This window comes from Lathyrus oleraceus, chromosome 1 (assembly GCF_024323335.1).
Source record: "Lathyrus oleraceus cultivar Zhongwan6 chromosome 1, CAAS_Psat_ZW6_1.0, whole genome shotgun sequence".
Taxonomy (NCBI): Eukaryota; Viridiplantae; Streptophyta; class Magnoliopsida; order Fabales; family Fabaceae; genus Lathyrus; species Lathyrus oleraceus.
Window position 1 is genome coordinate 59,384,434 of NC_066579.1, and position 22,299 is coordinate 59,406,732.

Consider the following 22,299-nt stretch of genomic DNA (forward strand, 5'->3'; position numbering starts at 1 on the left):
TGGATCCAATTAAGTATATCTTTGAGAAGCCTGCTTTAACAGGGAGAATTGCCCGCTGGCAAATGTTGTTATCTGAGTATGATATTGAGTATCGAGCTCAGAAGGCTATTAAAGGTAGTATCTTGGCTGACCCCTTGGCACATCAGCGGATTGAGGATTATCAGTCAGTTTAGTATGATTTTCCGGATGAAGAGATTCTGTATTTGAAAATGAAAGATTGTGATGAGCCTACACTCGATGAAGGGCCAGAGCCTGGTTCCAGATGGAGTATGGTGTTTGATGGCGCTGTATATCAATATGGAAATGGCATTGGGGCAGTGATTATTACTCCTCAAGGCACACATATTCCTTTTACAGCAAGGCTAACTTTCAAATGCACGAATAATATGGCTGAGTATGAGGCCTGTATTATGGGATTGGAGGAATGCATTGATCTAAGGATCAAGCATCTTGATGTTTATGGTGATTCGGCCCTCGTTGTTAATCAGATTAAGGGTGAATGGGAGACGAATCAGCCTGGCCTCATTCCGTATAGTGATTATGCGCGGAGGATTTCAACGTTCTTTACTGAGGTTGACTTCCATCATATTCCTCGAGATGAGAATCGGATGGCGGACGCTCTTGCTACACTTGCTTCGATGATTGTGGTTAAACTTTGGAATGAAGTTCCCAATATCACCGTGATGCGCTTGGACAAACTAGCTCATGTGTTCGCAGTAGAAGAGGTGAAAGATGATAAGCCATGGTATCATGATATCAAGTGCTTCCTTCAGAACTAGGTTTATCCGCCTGGGGCATCTGTGAAAGATAGAAAGACTTTGAGGAGATTGTCAGGCAGTTTCTACCTCAATGGCAATATGCTTTATAAGAGGAATTTTGACATGGTTCTGCTCAGATGCGTGGATACACACGAAGCAGACCTGTTGATGACTGAGGTCCATGAAGGTTCATTTGGTACTCATTCCAATGGACATGCCATGGCTAGAAAGATGTTGGGAGCAGGCTACTATTGGCTGATAATGGAGTCTGACTGTTGCAAGTATGTGAAGAAATGCCATAAGTGACAGATTTATGCGGATAAGATTCATATTCCTCCGACACTTTTGAATGTGATTTCATCACCATGGCCCTTCTCCATGTGGGGAATTGACATGATTGGCATGATAGAACCGAAAGCGTCCAACGGACACAGATTTATTCTCGTAGCAATTGATTAGTTCACCAAGTGGGTTGAAGCGGCATCATATGCAAATGTGACCAGGCAGGTGGTCGTGAAGTTTATCAAGAATCAACTCATATGCCATTATGGTGTGCTAGATAAGATCATTACTGATAATGGATCTAACTTGAACAACAAAATGATGAAAGAGTTTTGTAGTGAGTTCAAGATCATGCATCATAATTCTTCTCCTTACAGACCCAAGATGAATGGGGCTGTTGAAGCTGCTAATAAGAATATCAAGAAGATTATCCAGAAGATGGTTGTCACGTATAAAGATTGGCTTGAGATGCTGCCATTTGCTTTGCATGGATATCGTACGTCTGTCCGCACTTCAACAGGGGCAACCCCTTTCTCTCTTGTCTATGGCATAGAGGTTGTACTCCCAGTAGAGGTGGAGATCCCATCAATGAGAGGCTTGATGGAGGCCAAGTTGACTGATGCTGAATGGGTTCAGAGTCATTATGACCAGCTGAATTTGATTGAAGAAAAGAGATTGACTGCCATGTGCCATGGTCAGTTATATCAGCAGAGAATGAAGCAAGCTTTTGATAAGAAGGTCAAGCCTCGTGTGTTCCAAGAAGGTGACCTTGTGCTCAAGAAAGTCTTGTCTTTCGCACCCGATTCCAGGGGCAAGTGGACTCCAAACTACGAAGGTCCATATGTTGTTAAGAGAGCCTTTTCAGGCGGTGCTTTGATGCTTACAACTATGGATGGGGAGGATTTCACTCGTCCTGTGAATTCAGATGCAGTCAAGAAATACTTCGCCTAAAAATAAAAACAGAATAGCTCGCTAAGTTGGAAACCCGAAAGGGAGACTTAGGCAAAAATGAGCGTCTCGGTGGATTGAAAACCCGAAAGGGCGATCCAGGCAAAAGTTAGAGACATGAAAAAAGAGGAATATATGTATCCCGCTAGATTGAGCACCTCATCCTGGGGCAATCTAGGCAAAAATTAGGGATTTGGCAAGTAACTGCATCCTGACAAGACTTTGTTCTACGACTGTCATCCGTCGGAGATTCTTGCTCATTCGTCATCAACGGAAGCTTCGAATACATCGGATTCAGAATTGGTGGAGAAATGGTCATTATGTTCAATATAGCCCTTTTCCAATATATATCACCAATTTCAAACTTGTATAGATCTATGGAGTCTTGCCATTTGCAGACTACCATTCCATCAAATAAATTTGAGCCTTTTATCCAATTGTTTGCACGCTTATTTGTTTCTATTCAACAAATGTTTCGCATGTTTTAAGTTGAGAAAATATCATTGTTTTGAATAAACGAATTTTTCATAACTTGTTTTTAAACAAAGTGAACATTCACAACGATGAAAAGATACATAGGAGATCCTCAGTGCTCTCCCAAGGATAGTATGATCTCCAACGGGGTAAGACATTTGTTCATATTCCTGGCTTGACTGTATCTTCTTCCTCTGGGGCCTTTTGTGGTTTATCCTACTGAGTGGAAGGCTTGTTGAGATATTCACCACTCTCCCCTTTATCGGAGTAACAATCTTTTCTCCTCAGCAGATGTGATCTCTTTGGTAGGTACGGTACTTGGTGTTTGGTCCCCAGAATCCCTTTACCTCCTCGGATAGATTCCCCAGTAGAGTTGCTTAGGCGGCAGATTTTATCTGTGCACTAAACTCCTGTCCCCATCCGGATTGACCGATGATTCATCCCCTGTAGAGATGTTGTTGCTTTCTGGATACCCCTGTTTCCCAGCAGATTGGGTACTCTCCGGTGAACTTGGCTTTCTCCCTTGAGATGTAGTACTGGATGTTTGTGTGCTTATTCTTTGGAGCATGTTTGTGTTAGAAATGTCTGTTTGTCAGCATTCGTCATACATAAATCACGCATGTATGCATATAATTTTCAAACATTCAGATATTCATATTACATTTTTGCCATATATCTTTGTTTGTTATTCCTCTACTAGTTGGTAATACATTCCCCAAGCAGATGTTGGTGTCTGATCCCTCAATGTAGAGTTAGCCCATTAAGCAGAAAGTGTTTATCTTTCCTTCCGCATTCCCCACTGAGTTATATCCTCGTGGACAACGGTTGTTTTCGCTTCCTCCCAACACATATATTGGGATGGGTTCCCCTATTGAGTTATATCCTCACTAGGACGAGTTTTGATTCAGTTTGCCTCTTTGGTTTGATCCTAAATTGGCCTCTTGAGACTGTTTCTTGTGTTTCTCCGCGGTATAAATGAATAATTGCTCAGTAATCAGTAATCATTCATCTTATCCTCGGCGGAGTCTTTGGTTTTCTACCCTTATATCGGTAGCTGTAAACCCTATTTTCTCCCCTTTGCAGAGCTAACCTTCTTGTTCATCCTAACTGATGACGGTTACTCTTCCGTGGTTTTCTACCCAGTATCCGGTAGATGTAATCCCCTCCTTGACGATTATCATTATCCAATATTCGGTGGTGATATTCCCTCATTCTTTTGGATAATTGCTCTGATTAGACAATTTTATCCCCAGCAAGCCCTCTTTCATTTACCAGTTGTCGGTAATGTTTGTTGCTCTCCTTGATTGGTCATCATTATATACCTAGTTTTGGTATCCCGATGCCTTTCTTCCTCGGTAGATCTATCCTTTATTAACCCAGTAACCGGTTGTGGATAATCTTCCATGCGAGTATATTATCTATGTTTTGACGGTAATAGATAATATATCTCATGCACTCTTTGGTCGAAGCCTTTTGTTCTTCCCCAGTCGAGTAAGATTCGTATCCCTGTTTTGGAATCGAATGTCCATCCCATAATCGAGTTTGCTTTTTTCCCTCTTTTTGGATGATGGGTGTTTTGGGAACATTCCCCAATTCACGCTTTGGTTGGTCACCTATTATATGCCCAGTAACCGGCGTCCCTGGTGTTCCTTCCTTCTGCTCCCTATTATGACTTTTTGTCCCCTGTGGAGTCAGATTTTCCTGAGTTGAAATATACCTTTTTAGGTCTTCCTTAGATGATTTGGTTGATTGATATCTCTCACCCTTATACCGGTCTTAGATATTCATTCTTCCCGAGCATGTTGTTCTCTCACCCTTATACCGGCGTTCAGATCACACGTCTCTTTGAGCTTATTATCCAGTAACTGGTAATACCTCATCCCGCTGCTTCCCCAGGAGTTTCTGTTGGGATCTTCCTCAGTTGAGTCCTTAGGGGACATCCCCACCTGAGTCCGAATTTTCATCCGAAGTATCATTGCGGATAATTTTTGGTTGTATTGGCATATTCCCCAATATATGCATCTTCGAGTCAGCTCGAGTTCTTCCATTGATTTATTTCATGGATTCTCTACGTGTCTCTCAGCAAGTCTCAAATCGTGACCTGCTCATGCATTTTCATCCCTTTACTCCCCCAGAGTCTCTGTCTCCCTAGAGAGTGTATTACTCCTTTGGAATTTTCAGTTTCTCCGGATTTTTTTGTAGACGCATATCCCCACAGAGTTTTACCATTTTTTGCATGCATACATCTGTATCATGAGGTCTCTTAGGGACCAAAATTCGTCTCTTTGTTATTATTTAAGCCCATTTTACCCCGTCGAGACGAAGATTTTAACCTTCACTTCTCTGGCTAGAATGACCTTAAATAGGGGAATCTGTAAGACCCTAATTTTTGCCCTTAAGATCCCTCATGGCATCATAACATTGCATTTGCATTGTCTCAAGGATCCTTAGCATCTTGGTTCCCTTTGCCTTTGGGTGGGACTTCTTGAGAGTGGTTTGAGATCACCAAGCATGCTTGAATTGTATATCATTGCTTTTCTTATTTTGTTTACTAACCAAAAGCACAAAAATATGTCACTAACATCTTTTGTTTGTAGCTTAAGCAATCACCAGGTCAAGAGCTTCAAGGAGATCACTTATGCAATGGTAAGGTCAAGAGGAGATGATAGCAAGCATGGTAATGGTTCCCAAAGCTCTCATCCATTAAGTATGCCTCCCTAGCATCTCAATTCATCATTTTGATCAAAGCAAGTCAAAGGGTTTGAGGTTGGTTCCCCAAAGAAACCCTAATTCACCTGTGCACCATAATGCATTGCTCTTGAAGCAACCTCAGCCCATGATCAAATACAATTAAGGGAAGTTATCTAATTCATGATTTCATGCATATTTGAACTTATTTAAGTATCCTCAATCATCAATTTATCAAGATATGAGTCATGGACTTGAGAAGTTTATCAGTCAATTCATATGACTATTTTGAAGTGCACTGAGACCTAACGTTTTATGTGTTGGTCAAAACGAGATGGTTCCAAAAGCAAACATGTTCTTGAAGCCAATATGAACAACTTTCATGTTCATCAAAAATTGATTTGAAGCTTGGAAGGCCATCTCCCATTCCAATATATTATAGGTCATTTTGACTGAAACCGTAATCATGGGTCAACTTCCCAAGGACATAACTCATTCATTGTTTATGATTTTGAGGTGGGATCAAATGCATTGGAAATATTAAGATGTCTACTGCAAATGTTATGTTTAGAAAAATTTCAAAATCTCAAAGGAAATACATGTGATAATGCAATACATTATAGGTCCTTTTAGGCCAAATGCATTAAAAGGCAAAAAAGTCCAACTTCAAGTTCCCATAACTCTTTCATAAAAAATCCAAATGATTCAAAATTTAAGTCCATTTTGATTGTATTGGAAGGATCTACAACTTTAATGTTGGAGGTTTTTCCATTTGAGGTTGGCATCATCAAAATAGATGGGCTTGAAAATTGGCCAAATTTAGAAACCTTGCATTGACATGTTTTGCACATCACACTTTAAACTCAAATTTCATAAATTTCCACACTCCAAATGGATTTTTGCCCAACATAACAATTGTTCCTTACATCAAGACCTTCCCAACCATTACTCACATGATCATGTTTGGATTTGGCAAATGGTATTTTCGAAGAGTTGAACATTTAGGCATAATTATGGAATTCACATGAAATCTTGATGCACAAGCCAATACAACTCTAATTACACGTCCAAACCTTTGGCATTTGAGTTCAGCTTGCAATTGGCATTGTTTTTAGGCCTTGTGCATGATCATACAAGCCCATGCAAGGATTATCCATGTTCATGCACACGGATCCATTCATCATTTCCTTGCCACTCCCTCTATAAATAGTGACCCTATTCCATTCAAAATACACGCCTGATTCAACCTGTTATGCTGCACAAATCTCTCCATAACCATTACCAAAGAAGCTAGTTCATTTTTCTCTAAATTTTTCAGATCCAAAATTCAACTACATCTGCTTGAATCCTTGGATCTAAAGCTTTTAAACCTTCATCATTCATCTCACTGATCTTCTGTTTTGGCAAAGAAAGAAAAGAATTGAGCTCAAGTTTCCAAATTCAAGCTTACTCTTCAACTGGTATTTTCTTCGAATCTCATCATCCATTGACCTATTTGCTTGGATCTTGTGTTGGCTGAAGTCCTCTCAATAGAGGCATCATGATTATGCATTTAATTTTTGAAATCCATTGAGTTCATGATGAACACCAGATTTTTCAACCTCTGATTTCTCACACCATGGAAATCTAGAGTGAAAATGGATGGTACGGGGATGATGTACATCATCCCAGCTTTCCAATGATGTATAGATCGCGTGATTTGGTTAAGCTTTGGTTGTCTGCTATGGTGGCCGGAAAATGCAAGCTCACCGGAGAAGAAGGTGGCTCCGGTGGCTGCTTCATTGCCAGATCAAATCTGGACCGTGTGATTGCATTTCCAGATCTAATCCATGCCATTCATTGTTATAACTTTTATTTAATCCATGTGTGGTTGCATTGACCAGGGTCTACCGTGCGCGCGCGTCTCCCAGCCTTGTGATCAGCCACGTCAATTAATGAAGTGGGATCCAAGCGTTGTGGATTTTTCTCATTTTTAATTTCTGATTTAATTTTCTTTTATTTCCATTATTTTCAAAAATTCATAACTTCTTTATTTTAAATCCAAAAATTATGGCACCAATTGCATTAGTCTCCAAATAAATTCTAGTTTCTATTTCTGATTTTTAATTTTTTTTATTTCATCATTTGATATTTTTTATGAATTTTCTCTTTTCTGGTTATTTTTAATTCATTTTTAATAGTTTTTGATATTCAAAAAATACAAAAATATTTTCCTAACCTATTTGAATGATGATGGATCTATGAAAAATATTCTCATCAATTTTTAAATTGATTTGAGATTTATTTGAGATTTTAGTTTAATTAGGTTATTTTTATTCATTTTTAATTGATTAAAAATAGTTTCTTACTTTTAAAAATGCTGAATTTTTTTGTGAAACTTAGTTTGACCTTGTTAAACTTGGAATAAATTACTTGGACCTTTCAAGGTTGATTTGAAGTGATTTTGAAGTTTGACCATTCTTTTATTTTTAATTCAACTTTAATTTTAAATATTAAAAAAATGCCAAAAATGTTTTGTTCATTTCTTGACTTCCAATCTTCATCCCACTTCTGTTTTTGATTGTTTGACTTTGACTTTCAATGCCATTGGTCAACATATGTGGATCGGTACATGTTATTTCATTTAATGCACTTTAATTTTGCCATTTCCATTTTGCCATTCATCTCGTTCTTCTACTTCTTTTTTCTTTTTGATCAATGAGTTGAAGGTTGATAAGTTAGCATTGATTAGGGAGATTTAATCTTCCTTGATCCAAATCTAATTCATCTTGATCAATTGATCAAGTGAATGGCTTTGCATTAAGGATAGGTTGTTTTCTAAATCATGCAAAAGGCTTAAACCAATACAAGATCATTTCTCATTTTCTTTTTGGCATGGCAAGTTGTTGGAACTTGGTTCACTAATCAAGACTTCTAACTTGTGTTGTTGCCTACATTATTATTGACCGGCCTCAGATAGTTGTTACTTCTATATAAGTCCAATTACGATTGCTTAACATAGCGCTAAATTTGCCTTATGGCACACTAACTACTAACACTAACTATTAACAACTAACATTTACTTTTTGCTCTTTACTTTTATGCAATTTACTATTCTTGCACATTTTATCCATTTGCTTTTCTCTTTGCTCACTTGAGCACATGTTTATGTTAATGCCTATTGCCTTTTGCTCACTTGAGCACATAATTGTGTATATATTATTATGCTTGTGTTTGTTTTGATTGTTGTGAACCAAATGCAAAGAAATGGACTTAGTTTCTAGGACTTTCCCTATGCAAAGAATGGAGAATTGCACTTAGATTCTAGGACTTTCCTTATGCAAAATTGGAGTAAATGGACCTTAATGATGAAGATGGATTAGAGGGACCAAATCTCTAAACTCACTCTTGTCCATTCTTGTTTTACTTCATGGAACTTTTAATGTGTGTGTTCTTGTGCTAGGGATTCCAACTTGAGCCTAATTGAGGAACCATTACCATGAGCTCCTAAAAGAGAGAGATCCAAGATGCCTTGAAGAACCTTATCTCAAATTCATTGATTGTTGATTGCTTGAGTCTTGCTTGTGATTGCCTATTCCCAAGGATGGGATCTACTTGGATCATCTATATGATCTCAAGAAAGGAACTCCTTTTGTGGTTTTGTTTCTTTATCCCTTCACCTTTTGTTTTACTTAGGACTTAGCCCTTCTTCTTCTTCTCTCCACTCTAACCCAAGCCAAACTTTTGTGCAAACATATAACTATTGTTTTCAAACATTAGAAACCTAAGCCTCATGCTTTTGATTTCCAAACTTTCTTTTCATAATACTTATTCTTGAATTGAACTTCTAAGTCAACTTTGACCATTTTTGTATATACTTCTAATTGGTAAATATAGCCCATTCAAATGCCTTTTGTGGTTCCAATGGCCACTTCCTTAATCAAATTTTTCATAACCTTTAGCTATTAGGTTTGAGTTATCATTGTGGTAGATGTAATACTCACCTATATCCTTAGTGATGGACAATGAGTCTTCCATGCTTATTATAGGGTTAGCCCCTCACTAGCATGTTGAAGTTATCCTCACATGGTGGATTTGTGGTTAGGTTGAGTTTTCTCCCTTTGATAACAAAAGACCTTAAGGCTTTTGGACCAATCAATTCACCAACTCATTTTGAGATTTTTACCCCGAACTACGAGGTTTTGATCCTAATCTTTTTAAGCTGGTACGTAGGCAATGGGTTTATCCATCCAAACACAAAATGTAAATAAACTTGTACATTCTCCTCTCATCTCTTCAATCATGTTTGCACAAATAAACTTTCACAAAACAACAACCTTGCGACAAGTATGAAAAGGTCTCCCTAGGAGTACCTAGGATGTTTTGGGTGCCTAACACCTTCCCATTGCATAACCAACCCCCTTACCCAGATCTCTGTTTTCTTTTACTAGTTTTTGTTAAAACTATTAGGTTTTTGTTCGCTTTCTAACCATTCCTTTGGATAAATAGAAGTGCGGTGGCGACTCGACTTGTATGATTTACCTTGGATTTAGTCAATATCTCTAATGATAACGAATACCCCGCTACACCATCAATCCTTAACTCATTGATCAAAAAAGAAAAAGAGATAAAGAAGGAGATGAATAAGAATGGACATTAATGGAAATTCAAGTGAAGTAATCAACATACATTGACCAAAGATAGATGGAATCAAGGTCAAACATTAGTAAACAGAAGCAAAATGAAACTTAGAAGTCAAGAAACAAATAAAATATTTTTGGTATTTTTGGAAATTAAAATAATACTTGAATTAAAATAAACAATTAATGGTCAAACTTCAAATCCATCTCAAATCAACTTTGAAAAGTCCAAATGGATCATCCTAAGTTCAAGAAGGTCAAACAAAGTTTGACAAAAAAATACAGCAATTTTAGAAACCATAAACTATTTTTAATCAATTAAAAATGCATAAAAATAACCTAATTGAATTTAAATCTCAAATAAATCTCAAATCAATTAATAAATTGATGAGAATATTTTTCATAGATCCATCATCATACAAAGAGGTTGAGAAAATATTTTTGTATTTTTTGAATATCAAAAACTATTTAAAATGAATTAAAAATAACCAGAAAAGAGAAAATTCATAAAAAATATCAAATGATAAAATAAAAAATATTAAAATTCATTTTTAGAAACTAGAAATTAAAAGAGAAATAATGTAATTAGTCTCACATTTTTTGGAATTAACATGAGTGAGATATGATTTTTTGAAATGAAATAGAATAAAAGAAATAAAATGGAAATTAAAATCAAAAATAAAAAATAATGAAAAACGTGAGGCGTTGGATCAGGCTCATTAATTGAGCTGGCGCATCAAACGATCCTTAAGCGCGCGTCCACCAAACACTTAAGTCAATGAGAAGCATGCAGCCATTAAATAAGTCATAACAAAGGAAGGTCTAGATTAGATCTGGAAATTGAATCCAACGGCCATGGTTGGATCTGGCAACCAGACGATGGTGTACACCACCGTCTTCTCAGGCGAGGCCAGAGATTTCGACGAGAGTTGCAGAGAATAAACCTTCACCAAATGAGGCGATCTATACAGCAATGGAAAGTTAGGGTGATGTACATCACCCCTGTACCATCTATTTTCACTCTAGATCTCCATGGTAAGAGAAATCAGAGGTTGAAAAATATGGTGTTCAACTGAAACTTAATGGATTTGCAAAATTCAAAGCACAGTTAAGTTGCCTCTGATGAGAGGACTTCAGCCAACCCAATAAATGCAAGAAACAAGCTATAAACAAAGAGTTTCGAAGAAAGAAAGTTTGGATATCCACCTCTGAAATGTGGATCTTGAGAGCATGATTCTTCTTTGCTAATGCTTGCAGTATGATCTAGTGATGAAGATGAAGCAAGGTCAAGGAATTATAAATCTGAAAAACAACCAATGTAGTTGAAATTCAGATCTGAATTTTTGAGAAGAAAGTGGAAATTCCTTTTAGTATGGCTATGAAGGGATTCTTGCAGCATAACAGACGCCTTCAGGTTGTCCAATTGTGAAGCCTAACACTCCTATTTATAGCAAAGGGAAGCTGCAATGCATGAACAAAGTGTGTGCATGAATGAAGAGGGCCTCCATGCATGGGCCTGTACAGGCGCATGGAGGGCCCAATTCTCATTGCAAATGAATTCTGGTATCACATTGAGTAGGAATGGACGCGCAGAAATGATGTCATGAGCTTGTGCAATGTGTTTTCCACTTGTTTCCAAAAATGCACTAAAATATTATCCTCTTCGAAAATGCCACCTCCAAAAATAGAACATGGCCTTATGGGTAATGGTTGGGAAGCTCTTGGCATGAGGATCAATTGTTATGTTGGGCAAAAATTCATTTGGAATTGGGAAATTGGTGAAAATTGATCATAAAGTGCAAGGTGCAAAATATGTGTATGTGAAAATTTCCAAAATGGGCCAATTTCAAGCCCTTCTTTTTCAATGGTACATGCTCCAAATGACAAAACCTTCAACATAAAATTTGTAGATCTTTTCAATACAATCATTCACATTTTGCATAATTTGGATTTTTGATGAGAAAGTTATGGGCACTTGAAGTTGGACTTTTTCACATTTCAATGCGTTTGGTCCAAAGTGACCTATAATGTTTTGCATTATTACATGTATTTATTTTAGGATTATGAAACTTTGTCCAACATAACAAGTGAAGTATACATCTTACAATTTCCAATGCATTTAATCCCATCTCAAAATCATGAAAAATGAATGATTTATGTTCTTGGAAATTTGACCCAAAATTAGGGTTTCAGTCAAAATGACCTATAATGTTTTGAAATGGATGATGCCCTTCCAAGCTTCAAATCAATTTTTGATGAACATTAAAGTTGTTAATATGGTCCTTAAGAACATGTTTTCTATTGGGGTCATCTCTATTTAACAAACACATCAAAAGTTAGGTCTCAGTGTATTTTAAAATAGTCAGATGAATTGACTGATCAACTTCTCAAGTTCATGCCTCAAATCTTGATGAATTGATGATTGAGGACACTCAAATAAGCTCAAATATGCATGAAATTATGAATGGAAGAACTTCCCTTGATTGTATTTGACCATGGGTTGAGGTTGCTTCATGAGCAAGGCATAGTTGATGAACAGATGAATTAGGGTTTCCTTGGGAAACAAGCCTCAAGCCCTTTGGTTTGCTTTGATCAAAATGATGAATTGAGATGCTTGGTGGCATATATGATGATTGAGAGATTTGGGAACCATTGTCATCCTTTCTTTCACCTTCACCTGGCCATATCAATGAGCATAGGGTCTCCTAGGAGCCTCAGATCTTATGATTGCTAAAGCTACAAAACAAAAGATGTTAGTGACATATTTTTGTGCTTTTGGTTAGTAAAATAAGTAAAGAAATAATATAAAATTCAAGCATTCTTGGTGATCTCAAACCAACTCACAAGTGTCCCCACCCAAAGGCTATGAGCCAAGATGCTATGATCCTTTAGGCAAGATGCAAAGCGCAATGTTATGATGCCATGAGGGATCTTAGGGTCAAAATTAGGGTCTTACAGATGCCCCTATTTAAGGTCATTCTAGCCGGAGAAGTAAAGGTTAAAATCTTCGTCTCGACAAGGTAGAATGGGCTTAAATAATAACAAAGAGACGAATTTTGGTCCCTAAGAGACCTCATGATGCAAATGTATGTATGCAAAAAGGTAATACTCTGTGGGGATATGTGTCTACAAAGGAAAAGAAATCAGGAGAAACTGAAAATCCATATGAGTAATACACTCATAAATGGGACAGAGACTCTGGGGAGTAAAGGGGAATAAAATGCGTGAGCAGGTCACGACTTAAAACTTGCTGAGAGACACGAGAAGGATTCCATGAAAATAAATCAATGGAAAGACTCGAGCTGACGCAAAGATGCGTGTATTAGGGAATATGCCAATACAGCAGGACTATCCACCAAGGATACTTCGGATAAAAATCCGGACTCATGCTGGGAGAATGTCCAAAGAGGACTCAGCTAAGGAAACAAACGGGTGAGGTATTACCGGTTACTGGGTAATAAGCTCAAGGAGACATATGATCAAAACACCGGTATAAGGGTGAGAGAACAACACGCTCGGGGAGAATGAATATCTAAGACTGATATAAGGGTGAGAGATATCAATCATCCAAAACATCTGAGGAAGACCTAAGAAAGGTAAATCAACTCAGGAAAAACTGACTCCACAGGGGACATAAAGTCATAATAGGGAGCAGAAGGAAGGAACACCAGGGACACCGGTTACTGGGCATATAATAGGTGACCAACCAAGGCGTGAATTGGTGAATATTCCCAAAACACTCATCATCCAAAAGAAGGGCTAAAAAAAAGCAAACTCGATTACAGGATGGACATTTGATTCCATAAGGAAATACAAATCATACTCGACTAGGGAAGAACAAAAGACTTCGCCCGAAGAGCGCATGAGATATATTATCTATTACCGTCAGAACATAGATAACATACTCGCATGGAAGATTATCCACAGCCGGTTACTGGGTTAGTAAAGGATAAATCGACCGAGAAGAAAGGACATCGGGATACCGAAAACTGGGTATAAAATGATGACCAATCGGGAGAGAAACGATCATTACCAACAAAAGGGTAAATGAAAGATGACTCGCTGGGGATGAATTGCTTTATTAAAGCAATTATCCAAGAGATATATCACCGGTTACTGGGAGATATACTCGAAAGGTGAAGGAATATCAATACCGAATATTGGATAAAGATAACCGCCAAAGAGGGGATTACATCCACCGGTATAAAGGTAGAAAGCCACAAAAGAGAGTGACCGTCATCGGTTAGGATGAACAACAAGGATTAACTATGCAAGGGGATAAAAATGGGGTTTACAACTACCGGTTACTGGGTAGAAAACCACAGAAATAGGACTTACAACTACCGGTTACTGGGTAGAAGGCCAGACAACTCCGCCCGGGAAAAGATGGAAAATTACTGGTTACTGAGCAATCATTCATCGAAACTACGGGGAAGTGCAGAGAAAATAACAAGAGGAAATCAATCTAGGAACAAACTAGAGAGACACAATGAAACAAGACTCAACCCTATGAGGATATAACTTAGGAGAGAAATTTCATCCCAGTACATATTTTTGGGAGGAAACTGAAATAACAATCATCCACGAGGATATAACTCAGTGGGGAATATGGAAGAAAGGATAGACACTTTATGCCAATGGGGCTGACTCTATATGGAGAGATCAGACACAAACATCTATTTGGGGAAAAATATATCACCAAATAGCTGGAGATAACAAACAAAGATATATGGCAAAGAAATGCAAAATGAATATTTGAATGTTATAATTATGCATGTATATGCGTGGTTTATGTATGATGAATGCTGACAAAACAGACATATCTAACACAAACAGGTCATAGAATCAATGGACAAACATCCGGTACTACTTCTCAAAAGAGAAAGCTAGGCCCACTGGAGAACATCCAATCTGATGGGGGCAACAGATACCCGGAAACAATGATCTCTACAGGGGAAGGAGAACCAATCGCTCCGCTGGGAAGGAATCAACACATCTTCCTCAGAAGTTCCAATGCCAATCTGAAATCAGGCAAACTCTTAGCTGGGGAACTGAACATGGATACGATCCGTCGTAGAAGCAATTCTACTAGGGAAATTATCCAGGGGAAGGATGAAACTCTGTGGGGAACAACCGCCGATCAAAAAGTTTCGAAACCAACACATTTCCTTACACTGCTGGATAAATCATCTCTGCCGAGGAGAAGAGAAACATCACTCCACTAGGGAGGGAAAGATAAACATTTTCATCACCCATTCTGCTCAGGAGGAATCAACAAACATGCTCTGATCAGACAATTCCACTAGGGAAACACTGCTGATGACTGAATTGGGCACTAAAATGGGATCAACCCTACTGAGGATGAATAAACTGCAAATTGGTGGAGATTAATGTAAACGAGTCCACAGGAGATAAGCTACAAATGTTGAGAATTCCACTCATACTGGAGATTTCCTATTCACTCTACGGGAGAATTCCAATCTGAATGAGGGAATACCAACTTCCTTGGAAAGATAGCATGCCCATTTACCAATTCATAAGGGATTTTAGGTCAATCCACACAAGGGACGACAACCATATAATTGATAACATAAATGCTAAATCCAACCTCAATTGGGAGCTAGACAACTGAACCCAAACTCCAGACTCTATGGGGATTTGGTGATGCATAATTTTCTTCTGCGCTCGCGAAGGAGACAACCTGAAAGATAATGAAGAGGATACAAGTATGCTAGGAATATGAACAACATCTCTTACCCTTTCGGAGATCATACTATCCTTGGGAGAGCACTGAAGGCATCCCAACTATCTTTTTTCATTATGAATGTTCACTTTGTTCAAAAACAATTTTATGAAGATTTTATTTATTTAAAACAATGATATTTATCAATTAAAACATGTGAAATATTTGTTGAACAGAAACAGATAAGAGTGAAAAGAATTGGATGAAGGCTCAAATTCGTTTGATGGAATGGTAGTCTGCAAATGGCAAGACTCCATGGATCTTTACAAATTTGAAGTTGGTAATATATATTGGAAAAGGGCTACATTGAACATAATGACCATTTCTCCACCAACTCTGAATCCGAGGTATTTGAAGCTTTAGTTGACGATGACTGAGCGAAATTCTTTGACAGATGACGGCTTGTAGAACAAAGTCTTGTCAGGCTGCAGTTACATGCCAAATCCCTAATTTTTGCCTAGATTACCCCAAGGTGGGGTACTCAATCTAGCGGGATATGTATTCATTTTTTTATGTCTCTAACTTTTTCCTGGATCGCCCTTTCGGGTTTTCAATCCACCAAGACACTCATTTTTTGCCTAAGCCGCCCTTTCAGGTTTTCAACTTAGCGAGCTATTCTGTTTTTCTTTCTAGGCGAAGTATTTCTTAACTGCATCTGAATTCACAAGACGAGTGAAATCCTCCCCATCCATAGTTATAAGTATCAAAGCACCGCCTGAAAAGGCTCTCTTAACAACATATGGACCTTCATAGTTTGGAGTCCACTTTCCCCTGGAATCGGGTGCGAAAGACAACTTTCTTGAGCATGAGGTCACCTTCTCGGAACACACGAGGCTTGACCTTCTTATCAAAGGCTTTCTTCATCCTTTGTTGATATAACTGACCATGACACATGGCAGTCAATCTCTTCTCTTCAATCAGATTCAACTGGTCATAACGACTCTGAATCCATTCAGCCTCTGTCAACTTGGCTTCCATTAAGACTCTCATTGATAGGATCTCCACCTGTAATGGGAGCACAACCTCCATGCCATACACAAGGGAGAAAGGGGTTGCCCCTGTTGAAGTGCGGACAGATGTACGATATCCATGCAAAGCAAATGGCAGCATCTCATGCCAATCTTTATATGTAACCACCATCTTCTGGATAATCTTCTTGATATTCTTATTAACAACTTCAACAACCCCATTCATCTTGGGTCTATAAGGAGAAGAATTATGATGCGTAATCTTGAACTCACTACACATTTCTTTCATCATCTTGTTGTTCAAGTTAGATCCATTATCAGTAATGATCTTGTCTGGCACACCATAACGGCATATGAGTTAATTCTTGATAAACTTCACAACCACCTGCCTGGTCACGTTTGCATACGATGCCACTTCAATCCATTTGGTGAAGTAATCAATTGCTACGAGAATAAACCTGTGATCGTTAGATGCTTTTGGCTCTATCATGCCAATCATGTCAATTCCCCACATAGAGAAAGGCCATGGTGATGAAATCACATTCAGAAGTGTCAGGGGAATATGAATCTTATCCGCATAAATCTGACACTTGTGGCATTTCTTAACATATTTGCAGCAGTCAGACTCCATTGTCAGCCAATAGTAGCCTACTCTCAACATCTTCTTTGCCATGGCATATCCATTGGAATGAGTACCAAATGAACCCTCATGGACTTCAGTCATCAATAGGTCTACTTCGTGTCTATCCACGCATCTGAATAGAACCATATCGAAATTCCTCTTATAAAGCACATTGTCGTTGAGGTAAAAACTGCCAGATAGTCTCCTCAAAGTCTTCTTATCTTTCACAGATGCCCCAAGCGGGTAAATCTGACTTTGGAGAAAACACTTGATGTCATAATACCATGGCTTATCATCCTTCACCTCCTCTACTGCAAATACATGAGTTGGTTTGTCTAAGCGTGTTGATTCTTAGTGTTGGCAACAATTTTGGTAAAACAAAGAGTGTTCACAAGATGTTATGTGTGATGTCTTAACATGAGATATCCTATGTACCTGTTGGAGTTCAAGAACATAATCATGCAGGATTGTTTCAGAATGTCATACACAAGGTCATGGCATCTGATATATGTGTACCTGCTGGAGCTTAAGTGAAAGACATGTTCGTGCAGGATTGTTTCAAGATGTCATACACAAGGTCATGGCATCTGATATGTTTGTACCTGCTGAAAGTTATAAAAGGAATTATGGAATTATGCAGGATTTTTCCAGGATGTCAGACCCGATGTCATGACATCCTGTACACAGAACATTCAGTGTGAATGTCTGGTGTTTTGTGATTGCACAATTAATGGCAATCTATGTATGATTGAAGATTTGATTAGCTAGCGCATTCAATCATGGATTACAACCTGATTTACTTATTTTCCAAGGAGATCTATCCAGCTGTTATGAAAAGATTTAATTGGAAAACAGATTTAGGGTTTTCAAGATGTCCAAGTCCAGCTGAAAGCTTCTATAAAAAGGGACTTAGAAAACCTGTTTTACAACATAACCAATACTGAGCGAAATATAGAGAGAGAGCTAGGGTTTGTGTTTGTTTAGTCGTAAGACTTGTAAGCCATTCAAGTCATCTTTTGATGATTGAATTGGACTGGTTTGTGGTTGTAATTTGTCACTCTAAAGCTGTTAAGCAAGAGTGTGTGTCTACTTGATCAAAGTTGTGAAGCAAGATCAAGTGTGTGTCTTCTTGATCAAAGTTGTGAAGCAAGATCAAGAGTGTGTCTTCTAGATCAAAGTTGTGAAGCAAGATCAAGAGTGTGTCTTCTTGATTGAAACTGTGAAGTAAAATCAAGAGTGTGTTATTGAAAAGTGTTTTCTTTTCTCAAGGGATTGTTGTTTAAGATCACAGGTGTGATTGTAGGGAAGTGAGTGGGTTCTCATATCTAAGAGTGCTTAGGTAGAAATTGCACGGGTAAAGATTAGGTGAGAAATACTGTAACTTTTTGAAGTGTACGGAGAGTCTTTGAACTGATTCTATTTTAGTGAATTTCCTTCCTGGCTTGGTAGCCCCCAGACGTAGGTGAGTTGCACCGAACTGGGTTAACAATTACTTGTGTCTTTTGCGTTACCATTCTGTATCTCTATCTTGTTTGTGTTAACAGATATTAGTGTCGTGAAATTACATTCGACATCTTATATCTGATACCAGAATTTCAAAGCGCATTACCGTGATATTGGGAACCTCATTCCAGAGTCTCACCATGATCATCGAAGCAAGTGTAGCAAGTGCATCTGCCATCCGATTCTCATCCCGAGGAATATGATGGAAGTAAACCTTAGTAAAGAACGTCGAAATCCTCCTCGCATAGTCACTATATGGGATGAGGCCAGGATGATTCGTCTCCCAATCACCCTTAATCTGATTAACAATAAGGGCCGAATCACCATAAACGTCAAGATGCTTGATCCTAAGATCAATACACTCTTCCAATCCCATAATACAAGCCTCATATTTCGCCATATTTTTCGTGCATTTGAAAGTTAGACTTGCTATAAAAGGAAAATGTGTGCCCTGAGGAGTAATAATCACTGCCCCAATACCATTTCCATATTGATTAACAGTGCCATCAAACACCATGCTCCATCGGGAACAAGGCTCCGGCCCTTCATTGAGCGTAAGCTCATCACAATCTTTCATTTTCAAATACAGAATCTCCTCGTCTGGGAAGTCGTACTGAACTGACTGATAGTCCTCGATTAATTGATATGCCAAATGGTCAGCCAAGATACTACCTTTAATAGCCTTCTGAGCTCGATACTCAATATCATACTCAGACAACAACATCTGCCAACGGGCAATCCTCCTAGTTAAAGCAGGCTTCTCAAAGATATACTTGATTGGATCCATTTTGGATATTAACCAAGTCGTATGATTCAACATATACTGGCGTAAGCGCTTAGCAGCCCAAGCCAAAACACAACATGTCTTCTCAAGCATTGAGTACCGAGACTCACAATCAGTGAACTTCTTACTCAAGTAGTAGATGGCATACTCTTTCTTCCCTGATTCTTCTTGCTGACCAAGGACACAACCCATTGAGTCTTCAAGAACTGTCAGATACATAATTAAGGGTCTCCCTTCCACAGGCAGAGACAGAATCGGAGGCTCGGACAGATACTCTTTAATAATGTCAAAGGCTTTTTGGCAATCCTCAGTCCAATCATGACGCTGATTTTTCCGGAGGAGCTTGAATATTGGTGCACATGTGGCAGTCATGTGAGATATAAATCGGGAAATGTAATTCAAGCGGCCAAGAAAACCTCGAACTTGCTTCTCAGTTTTGGGCGCAGGCATCTCTTGTATTGCTTTGACCTTGGCAGGATCAACTTCAATACCTCTCGCTGACAATAAAGCCCAATAACTTGCTAGAACGGACTCCAAATGTACACTTGTTAGGATTCAGACGAAGTTTGTACTTCCTCAAACGCTGAAAAATCTTCAACAAGTGATCTACATGTTCATCTTCCGATCTCTACTTTGCAATCATATCATCAACGTATACCTCGATCTCCTTGTGCATCATATCGTGAAACAAGGTAGTCATAGCTCGTTGATACGTGGCTCCGGCGTTCTTCAAACCGAATGGCATCACTCGATAATAGAATGTTCCCCAAGGTGTGATGAATGTTGTCTTCTCCATATCCTCGGGTGCCATTTTTATTTGATTATATCCGGAAAATCCATCCATAAACGATGTTGAATTTAGCTGTATTATCTACCAACATATCAATATGTGGTAGAGGAAAATCATCTTTTGGACTAGCTTTATTCAAGTCTCTATAGTCCACACACATTCGGACTTTTCCATCTTTTTTAGGCACGGGCACAATATTGGCCACCCATTGAGGATATGTAGAAGTCATTAGAAACCCTGCATCAATTTGCTTCTGAACTTCTTCTTTAATCTTCACTGCCATATCAGGATGAGTTCTTCTGAGCTTCTGCTTCACAGGCACACACTCAGGCTTCAATGGCAGGAAATGCTGCACGATATCAGTATCCACACCAGGCATGTCTTCATATGACCAGGCAAAGACGTCGATGTATTCTCGTAGCAATTCAATCAACCCCTTCTTTACAGATTCTTCCAGGAGTTCCCCAATCTTCACCTCACGAACACAATCTTCAGACCCCAAGTTGACTGTTTCCAGATTCTCAAGATGTGGCTGAATGATCTTTGTTAGTACCTTAAGATTGGCATTAATTTTGTAAAACAAATAATGTACTCACCTCTATTGTTTTAATATGTTGGGTTGAAGAAGTTCAACATCTGGACCAACATGTCATGTAAGATGTCACGACATCAGGACTGTGACATCTCACATGTGTATCAAACTGAATCAGTTAATTCTGGTTTGGTTTGTGATTAATTAGGAGATCTGGTGAATATCCTAACTCCCATGTGAAGATCTTGAAGATTCAATCAGAAGATTTGGTGAAGATATTTGGTAAATATACAGTTTCCAAATAGAGAGATATTTTCAGAAATAAAAGATTGATTGAAGACCTTGATTGGAGCAGAAGATTTCTGCCAGCTCTGAAAAGGCAAAGAAGAAGATTTGCTGCGATTTTTGAAGGCCCAAATCCAGTTGGGTGGTTAGGTTATAAATAGGAGATTGTAACCTAGGTTTTGTAAGCCTCAAACAATGTAAAAATTAGAGGTGTGTGTATGAGGTAAACCTCCCAACCTGTGGGAAGGTTACCAAGTGTTTCTCAGTGCTTGAAAGCATGAGATTATTTGTAACTCAAAGCCTGTAGGCAAGAGTGGTTATGTTCTTGAACGAAGCTGTGAAGCAAGTTCAAGTTGTTTAAACATTACATGGTACTTGTAATGATAGGAATGGAAACTGGAGGTTTCTATCTAGGAGTGCCTAGGTATAGATTGCATTGGGTAGGGATTAAGTGAGGAGTTGTAAACGGGGGAGTTTAACTCTGAATTAATACTACTAATAATGAATCTTCTTCCTGGCTTGGTATGCCCCCAGAGTAGGTAATGTTGTACCGAACTGGGTTAACAATTACTGGTGTTTTTACCTTCTGCACACTATATTTTGTCTGTTATAATTCAATCTGTTTCTAGTCTGTTCATGAAGGGAATAACAGACTTGACACATAGCCTGCAGTCTGATTGCAAAACATAATGTTATGACATTCATTATTGACTGCTGTTACTGATAGACTGGTTAGTCTGTTACAGTTTATCCATCTGTAATGTTGTGACAGATGATGTTCAAAACAATGTTGAGACATCATGCTTAGAACTGAGCAGGATCAATAATCATAAGGGATATGTTTGACCCCTACTGTGTGTTTGCACTAGATGGACAAAATTGGATGTTCTTCTTCCCATGGTGGTATATTAGCAGATGTCTTGACATCTGTGGCTGAGTGCACCTGAGTACTGGAGTGTAATTGTTATAACTGTCTTGCTGTTTTTAGTAACAGTGTTGGATCAGATGTCATGACTTCGTGTAGAACATTTGTACTCTGACTATACCAGAATTTCAATCTTCTCTTCGTGCTCAAGTAGACGGGTAATCTCGTCGGGAATCTCTTCAACATCATCTTCTTCGGTCTCAAATACAGGGAACTCAAAGTTGGGAGATGGTGTTGGATCATTATGTTCAATGGGTTTGATCAACCTGCATAATGATTTTGGATATAAAAGAGATTTTAGAATTCAAACAAGGCAAATTATTATGCAGATGAAAAGATTGATTTTATTCTATTTTTAAGGTTTTATGTGATCACCAA